This window comes from Rhinopithecus roxellana, chromosome 19, assembly GCF_007565055.1.
Source record: "Rhinopithecus roxellana isolate Shanxi Qingling chromosome 19, ASM756505v1, whole genome shotgun sequence".
Taxonomy (NCBI): domain Eukaryota; kingdom Metazoa; phylum Chordata; class Mammalia; order Primates; family Cercopithecidae; genus Rhinopithecus; species Rhinopithecus roxellana.
The window spans coordinates 75,039,932-75,049,699 of record NC_044567.1 but is presented as its reverse complement, the minus strand read 5'-3'; positions in this window follow the sequence as shown (position 1 = coordinate 75,049,699).

Sequence of the window (9,768 nt, the reverse complement as noted above, 5' to 3'; positions counted from 1 at the left end):
TTCTTTATCTTTGATTTTTCAGCAGCTTAACTAAAAGGTGATTAGGTGCTATTTTCTTTGTACTTATCTAGCTTACAGTTTGGTGTGATTTATGGATATATAAGTGGTTTACTTTTCCCCACACGTAGGAAATTTTTAGCCATTATTTCTCAAAACACTATTTTCTACACATTTTCTCTCTTCTTACCTGCCGAAACTCCAATTACACATATTTTAGACTATCTGATATTATTCCACAAACCACGGAGGTTTAGGTCTTTTTTTAATTATTTTTTCTGTCTTTCGGATTAAATAGTCTATTGATACCTCTTAAGTTTCTCAATCCTTTCTTTTGCAGTCTCTAATATTCTGTGATGCCTATCCAGGAGAATTTTCATTTCAGACATTATACTTGTAAGTTCTAGAATTTCCATTAGTTCTCTTCTATACTGGCAATTTATCTGCTGATATTCCCTCATCTCCTCAACCATTATGCTTATATTTTCCTTTAAGTCCTTAAGCATGTTTACAGCAGTTGTTTTAAAATTCTAGTTTGCTAATTCTAGTCCATCTCAGGTTTGTTTCTCTTGATTTCCTTTTTCAGGAAAAATTATGGGTCCCTATGTACCTACAATCCCAGTGACTCAGGAGGCTGAAGTGGGAGGATCACTTGAGGCCAGGAGTTTGAACAACATAGCAAGACCCCATCTCTTAAACAGCCTGAACAACATAGCAAGATGCCATCTCTTTGAAAAAAAGTAACAAAAAAAATTCTGGGCCCCCTTTTCCTTCTTCCTGCCGTGTCTAGTAATGTTAGGTTTTGCAGTGAAACATTGTGGACCACTGATTTTGAGTTTATGTTGTCTTTCCTTGAAGAGTATCGCGTTTTGTTCTATTAAGCGGTTAGGACAAGTATGGTGGCTTATGCCTGCAATCCTAGCAGCTTGGGAGACTGAGGAAGAAGAATCGTTTGAGCCCAGGAGGTTGAGGTTGCAATGAGCTATGATCACGCCACTGCACTCCGGCCTGGGTGACAGAGTGGGACCCTGTCTCTAAAAATAAATGAATAAATATATGATCTGTTAAATTAGTACCAGATCGTCTTGATCTAGTCAGGCTGAGTTTTATTCTTCATCGGAAATGGCTTTTTAAAATTTTATCCTTGGTCTTAAAGTGTGGTTTCTTGTTATTGTTATCGTTGTTGTTTTTGTTTCTAAATTATAATTTTGGCCCAAAGAATATTCTTACATAGAAAATGTGTGGATCCAGAATCTATTTCTTTCATCAAATGTAATTTCAAGTTAACTCTAACTTTTAATATACTTTTTTTTTTTAGAGCAGCTTTAGATTCACAGCAAAATTTAGTGGAAAGTACAGAGTTCCCATACACCCCCCTGCCCCACACATGGAGAGCAACCCCCATTATCCATCCCCCACCAGAATGGTACATTTGCTGCAACTGATGAACCTACATTGACACATCATTATCACCCAACGTTCACAGTTTACATGAAGTTCACTCTTGATGTTACATATTTTATGGGTTTGGACAGTTTTTTTTTTTGTTTTGTTTTTTTTGTTTTTTTTGAGACTTTGTCTCGCTCTGTCACCCAGGCTGGAGTGCAGTGGCGTGATCTCAGCTCACTGCAACCTCTACCTCCCGGGTTCAAGCAATTATCCTGCCTCAGCCTCCCAAGTAGGATTACAGGCACCAGCTGCCACGCCTAGCTAATTTTTGTATTTTTAGTAGAGACAGGGTTGCACCACGTTGGCCAGGATAGTCTCAAACTCCTGACCTCAGGTGATCTGCCCACCTTGGCCTCCCAAAGTGCTGGGATTACTGACATGAGCTACCACACCCAGCTGGACAAATTTATAAATACACGTATCTACCATTATAGTATTATACTCCCCTAGAATCGTTTCACTGCCCTAAAACTTCTCTGTGCTCTAAATATTTATCCCTCCTTCCCTCCAATCCCTGGAAACGACTGATCTTTCTACCATCTCCATGGTTTTCCTTTTCCAGTTGTCATATAGTTGGAATCATATAGTGTATAGTCCTTCCAGGCTGGCTTCTTTCACTTAGTAATATGTAGTTAAGGTTCCCCCCTGTCTTTTCATGGCTCGATAGCTCATTTCTTTTTAGCACTGAATAATATCCCATTGTCTGGAGGTATTACAGTTTATCTATTCACCTACTAAAGGACATCTTGGTTGCTTCCAAGTTTGGGCAATTATGAATAAAGCTGCTATAAACACTATGTGCAGATTTTTGTGTGGACACCAGTGCTCTGGATTTTGGCCGTTCTAACAGGTGTGTAGTAGTATTTTATTATTGTTTTACTTCGTATTTATCTGATGATATATGATGCAGAGCATCTTTCATATGCTTATTTGCTTCTTGTATACCTTCAAGGAGTGGTTTTTTGTATCGAACATGGCCCTTCCTCCTAAAGCATGGATTTTTTGGAGTATAATCTAAGTACCCAAGTTGCTCAATGAGATTTATTCTCTCTGGCCAAGCCAAAACTTAAACATCTCCAAGCCATATACAGCCTTTAGTGACCTGTTCAGCTCTCAGCTGCTCTCTGAAAAACCTTAAGGAGTCTCACCCTGTGTATACCAGCCCATCCTTCATCCAAAGACCATGCAGAACACCCATGCAAATTTCTGGGGACACCCCTGTGTTCAGTTCCTTCCTCTCTAAAAGCCTTTCTTGCAAATTACATCTTCCTCAGCAGCCCTGAATTCTAATCTATGCCTCTTCTGCCCAATGAGACCAACATGTACTTCTCGGGCTTCTGGATTGCAGTGCAATCCAGAAAATGTCCCAATGCAGAAAGCTGGGCAGTTCATGTGTTCTCTCTTCCTTCAGGAATTATAATTCTGCTCTCCGTATCTAAAAGGAGTTCTTCAAATATTTGTTCAAAATGTTTTGTTGTTTCCTGTGGGACAGCAAGTCCCATACCAGTCACTTTGCCAAAAGCAAAGGTTCTATAATTACTTATTTACTTACCTCCACCTCTTCTACCAATACTGGACAGAAAGATGTTTTGAGTGCTGGGACTTATTTATATTTCCTAGCAAGCTCTCAACAAATAAAAGAATATCTTCCTATTTACCTACTGTTTTAATTTGAACAGACTACCGATCCAGCACAGATGTTGGGAGACCTGAGTGTCCACTCTTTGATTTGCCCAAGTGCCATGCTCCCTAGCGGATAAGACCAGGGAGGGGTATACAATGCATGGCAGGTGGAAGATCTTTCCCAAAATCCGTTTACAAGGCAAGAGTCACATTATCTGGTCCCTTGCCCCACTGTGCCAGGCTGACACCAAAATAGGTAGGATTTCCCTGTGTTTCTCATTAATGGTCTGCCCCAACCCCGGGGCACCTCCTGCTTCTATTCAGTCCCTTATTGTCACCACTATAAATTTTGTGGCCAGGTTTGTGGCCATTTCTCGAACTTCTTACCTTCAGGGCCATGTTTAATTCCCCTTTGTACCAAGAGCCAAAAGGTCTAGATTCACGTCCTTGCCCCACCTTTTACTAGTTAGATGGCCTTGAAAACGTCTCCAAATCCTCTCTACATTCATATTCCTTATCTGTAAAAAATAAGCTGCCTGTTTCCTGCCTTTCCCCACCCCCAGTTTTAGCCTTCCCCCTCTCAACACACACACATAGTTATGAGGTTCCATTAGACCACGGGTATACCAAAGCCCTTTGTAATCTGAAAAGCACAGAGGCATGTGTTATTATTGTTGTTATTTGTAGAGAGACTGCAGAGAAGACTAAGTCTGGCTCAGAATCTTCTCCTCCTACACATTTGGCAGAGACTCTTCTGTCCATTGAGAAATGGATGACTCAGCTGTTCTTTTGGCTTACAGGAGAATCAGCTTTTCAGAGTCCACACTGACTAAAAATGGCATACCTGGACTTTCTGGGCTCTGGGGAGCTACTTGAGAAAGTATCCCTAGGTTTTTATCAAGGAAGTTGTGGAGGGATGAGCTCAGCCTTGGCATTCAATATTCATTCATAAGCATGTACTAAGCATATGCAGTACACCAGGTGCTTCTCTGGATGCTGAGGTCTCAATAGTAAAGAACAACAGGCCTGGCCCTCCTAGCACTTGAGCCTGGTTGGGCCTGGTGCTCTGTCCTGGAGTGCAACTCCTTCCTCAACCTCGTGTGAGCCAGCCCTTCCTCTACTGAAGAGAAAACGTGAGAAGCTCAGGGCCATACCAAACTCATCCTGTGCCCACTGATGGCTGGAGAAGCAGGACTTCCGCACGTACCACCTGAGCCACAGGGAGCTGGGCAGCCAGCCCTGCTGTGCCCACACCATGATGGTTAGGCATGATTAGAAGGGAGTTGCTGAGCTCACACTGGGCTGTCAACTGCCTCCTCCTCCTCCACCGCCCTCTCCTCCTCACTCTCACCTACACCTGGGGCCTATACTGGCGGGCTCCCACGGTACTGTGTCTGTAATGTGCCCCAACCCTCGGGGGCTGTACAGAGCTGCATCATCCCTGCAGGTGGGAGTTGCTATGTAAATTAATTTTGTACACGTTTGGGTGTGGGTTCCGTAACCTCTTCCCCTTCCCTCTCAACTGCACCATATGAATTATACAAAATATTTCTGTTGAACTAGGACTGACCTTTCCTTGGCTTTTATACATATTAAACAGATGTGAATCTAGAAAGAAGAAGGAAGGAAGGAAGGCCGGCAGGCCGGAAGAAGGACGGAAGCATGAATGCAATGGCGGGAGGATGGAGGAGTGTGTGAGGTTAGATAGATATAATAGAAATAAATAACGAATCCAGCTCGACAGCACGAGAAAACTCTACTAAAACTCAATCCTAAATAACGACATACCGCACATCATACAGCCGAATACCGTCACTAACACAGAAATAAAGCAACAGAACCTAAATGCGATAGATCCTAATCCCGCTCCTCCCTCCATCCTCTCTCCCTACCCTCTCCTCTTCCCTGAGGAGAAGAAAAGAAGCTAAGGACTTTCCATCCCAGCTCAACAAACAAGATACTGCCTGGCCAAGCCTCGATCCAAGCTCTGAGCCCACAAAGGACATCACTGCCCATGCTCCATCTCAAACCAATCCATGCCCCTTCCCCAACCAACCCCAGAATAATGGAGCTACTGCTTGGCTTCTGGCCCCAAGCTCCTGTTCTAGTATCTCTCTAAATCCCCAGTCACCCTCCTTGGGACTCTGCTCCAGTGAATTCAAACTTGCAGCTGGGCTCCAGACACTTCTCTCAGCCCTCTCTGACATTCCCTATTTGTTTTTTTTTTTTTTTTTTCTGAGATGGAGTTTTGCCCTTATCACCCAGGCTGGAGTGCAGTGGTGCGATCTCGGCTCACTGCAACCTCTGCCTCCCAGGTTCAAGCGATTCTCGGCCTCAGCCTCCTGAGTAGCTGGGATTACAGGCGCCCACCACCACACCAAGCTAATTTTTTTGTATTTTTAGTAGAGAGAGGATTTCACCATGTTGGCCAGGCTGGTCTCAAACTCCTGACCTCAAGTGATCCACCCGCCTCTGCCTCCCAAAGTGCTGGGATTACAGGTGTGAGCCACCACCCCTGGCCTCCTTATTTGTATTCTTAAAAGACAGGTTTGAATGCTAGAGCCTTCATTTCCTAGCTGAGGGACCCTGGCAAGTTACTTGACTGCCCTAAGCCTCTATTTGCTCATCTATGAAATAGAGTTAGAAGGGACATGATGGCTCATACCTGTAATCCCAGTGCTTGGGGAGACTGAGGCAGGAGGATCACTTGAGCCCAGGAGTTCAAGACCAGCCTGAGTATCAAAGCAAGACTTCATCTCTACAGAAATGTTTTAAAAATTAGCTGGGTGCACTGGCACATGCCTGTAGTCCCAGCTACTTGGGAGGCTGAGGTGGGAGGACTTCTTGAGCCCAGAAGTTCAAGGCTGCAGTGAGCTATGATCATGCCACTGCACTCCAACCTGGGTGACAGAGCAAGACCATCTCTTAAAAAATATAAAACATAAATAAATTTTTTAATAAGGTTAAATGAAAAATGTTAATGTTTAAGTCACTTAGCACAGTAATTGGCATGTAATAAGTATTCAATAAATGGCGAGCATGGTGACTCACATCTATAATCCCTGTGTGGGAGATTTTAGGTGTGACCATTGTGGGAGGCCAAGGAGAGAATCCCTTGAGCCCAAGAGTTTGAAACCAGCCTGAACAACATGGCGAAACTCCATCTCTGAAAGTAAGTGAGTAAATAAATAAAAAAAATAGGCCAGGCACAGTGGCTCACACCTGTAATCCCAGCACTCTGGGAGGCCGAGACAGGCAGATCACAAGGTCAGGAGATCGAGACCATCCTGGCTAACACGGTGAAACCCCATCTCTACTAAAAATACAAAAAGCCGGGGGCAGTGGTGGGCGCCTGTAGTCCAAGCTACATGGGAGGCTGAGGCAGGAGAATGGCGTGAACCCGGGAGGCGGAGCTTGCAGTGAGTGGAGATCATGCCACTGTACTCCAGCCTGGGCGACAGAGCAAGACTCCGTCTCAAAAAAAATAAAATAAAATAAAATAAATAAATAAATAAATAAATAAGAGCTATTTTTTCCTCTTAGGATCAACTCATCTATGCTGGTTTAATCTACCCCCACATTCTGCCTATGAGTCAGGATACCCACTGATTTTCATTGTTGCTGCCCATCACTAGCCCCCTGGCCAATGTTGGCTGAATGGAGGCAGGAGGATGTTGCATAGTAGGTACTGGCTGGGTAGCTTCTTTACCGGTCAAACTGAGCATCCTCTGACAGCTCCTGGATCAGGTCCTCTGCCCTGTGCCAACCTATGGGTGGATCTAGTGTCTAGTCCTTGGGCTTAATTAGTGCTGCTGGGACAAGTTCACCAGGGTTCTTCACCTGAAGTCTCTTGATAAGTTCCTGGGGATCTGTGAGCCCCCTCTAATATGCAAACATTTGTGTGGTATACATTTTTCTATAGAAATGATCGTTAGTTTTCACTAGCTTCTCAAATGGGTCTGTGACCTCTAAGGGTTAACAACAATTGTTCCACCTTCTTAAAGAACTAAAAGTAGATCTACCACTCCTTCCAGCAATCTCACTACTGGGTATCTACCCAAAGGAAAAGAAGTCATTGTATTAAAAAGACACCTGCGTGCCTAGGTTTATCACAGCACAATTCACAACTGCAAAGATATGGAACCAACCTAAGTACCTATCAACTGATGAGTGGATGAAGAAAATGTGGTACCTGGGCAGGGTGGCTCACGCCTGTAATCCCAGCACTTTGGGAGGCCAAGGCGGGTGGATCACCCGAGATCAGGAGTTCGAGACCAGACTGGCCAATATGGTGAAAGCCCATCTCTACTAAAAATACAAAAGTTAGCCGGGGATGGTGGTGCACACCTGTAACCACAACTACTCGGGAGGCTGAGGCAGGAGAATCACTTGAACCTGGGAGGCAGAGGTTGCAGTGAGCCGAGATGGCACCATAGCACTTCAGCCTGGGCGACAGAGTGAGACTCGGTCTCAAAAATAAAAAAGAAAATGTGGTATATAGACACCATGGAATACTACTCAGCCATAAAAAGGAATGACGTAATGTCTTTTGTAGTAACTCGGATGGAGCTGGAGGCCATCATTCTAAGTGAAGTAACTCAGGAGTGGAAAACCAAATACTGTATGTTCTCACTTATAATTGGGAGCTAAGCTATGGGTATGCAAAGGTATACAGAGTGGTATAATGGACTTTGGAGACTCAGAAGGGGGAAGGTTGGGGTGGTTAGGGATAAAAGAAACACATATTGGGTATAGTATATACCATTCAGGTGATGGATGCAGTAAAATCTCAGACTTCACGGTTATACAATTCAGACATATAACCAAAAACCACTTGTACTCCAAAAGCTATTGAAATTTTAAAAAACATATATATAATAAGAAAAAAAAAAAAAAGAAGAATTGCTCCAGAGAAATCCTGGGATCTAGAACCCTATGAGGCTAGTTTGGGCCACTGAGGACTCAGGAAGGCCCTTGCTATAGCCAATGCCCACACTATCAGCTATCCCCTGTCACTACTCCAGCCTATCACTTACTAGCTTCTCTGGAGTAGCAGGACCTAGTCAGTTCTCCCAAATCTGCCTGAATTCAGTGCCAGTCCATTCTCCTGTTCCCGACATTTCTACTCAACAGAGGGGGTTAACTCCACAGGTCTACTCCAGCCAGGGACTGGCCTCCCTTCTCCCAACCCCACTTCCCCTCAGAACATGAGCTGCTGACCCAGTTCCTCATCCCCAGCATTTGGCTTTCTTCCATGGGCAGGAACTACAATTTGAGAGCACCTACCATATATTACCTTCTATACAAATAGTGATTATTTCCCTCAATCTTCATAACAACTCATTTTACAGAGGTGCAAACTGAAGCTTGGTGGGTGAAGGGACAGTGATCATGATGATGATTATTTGACTAGATGTCATTTATTTTGAGATTATTGTGTTCAAGATACTATGCTATGCATTCTTTCATACTTTTTCTTAGTCTGTGGCAAGATATGCAGAGGAATCCTGATTTTACAAGTAAAAAAACAGAGGCACAGAGAGATGAGGTAATTAGCTCAAGAGCACCAGTGAGTTAGTGGCAAAGATGGGGTTCAGAAAAGTTCAGTCTGACTTCAGTGCTCACCCTACAACCTACTGTCTCCCTTACTGTAAGTGTGGGTAGAGAATGTCAGGCACTCCCAAATGTTTCAAGTAAGCATTGCTATGATAATGGGAGAAATTCCTGTTTGTCATAAAACACTACTAGATTTCCCATTGTCTCAGATAAAATTGGAAAATCCATAAAGACATTATCTCTAGCGTCCCTGCAACCCAAGCCAAGTCCAGGAATTCTGTGCCACCAGCCTGAGGAGGCACCCGGAGCTGGGTCAGTCCTACCCACCCCCAAGGGCTGTTCTATTTCCAGGTCCTGACCACTTCCTGTCTTGACTATTACAAGAAGTTACCAGCCATGCCTGGCTGAATCCTGAGATATGATAGTGGCACCGGAAAAACCTGGGCATTGGGCCAAGGTCTGAGCTAAACAGAAGGCCCTTGGGATACAGCTTTTCCTTGAAAGGATGACAAACAGAGAGATGACTGTGAGCTGGAAGTATGATTAGCAACATGTCTCACTTCCCCCATGGCCCTATCTGTTTCCAACCCAGTAAGACCTGCCTGGAAGCCAGGAGGCCAGAGGAAGCAGCCATGAGGCCACACCTCCTTCACTGCATGGGACCCCCTGGCAGGAGCACTCCTCTGCTTCTCTGGTCTTGCCTCCTCCCTCTCTTCTCCACCCCTTTGGCTCCATTCTCCTCCCTTCAGGGACTCAGACACCTGTGCCTACCCCAGGGGCTGTGTTCCCCATCCCTGGGCAGTTACTCTCAACCGCCATCCTCTGTCTGCTTCACCCTGATTCTTTGCTCCTTCCCTAGGAACTCTTTGCCCGCACACCCATCTCTTAAATGCTCAGAGGACTCTGTACATGGTAAAACTTTCAGCCTAAGACCATTCTAGTTAATGAATGCCCTGTTTCCTAATGCTTTCCTTTGCTCAGGTCATAAAAAGGACATTTTATGCCTCAGAACTCTACTAGGCAATGCCCTGAATAAGATTTAAGCTAAGAGGACAAGTATGTTGATAACTTTACATCTGACATTTATTGAGGGTTCATTATGGCCTAGGTGTTATTCTAAATGCCTCAAACATATTATATTGT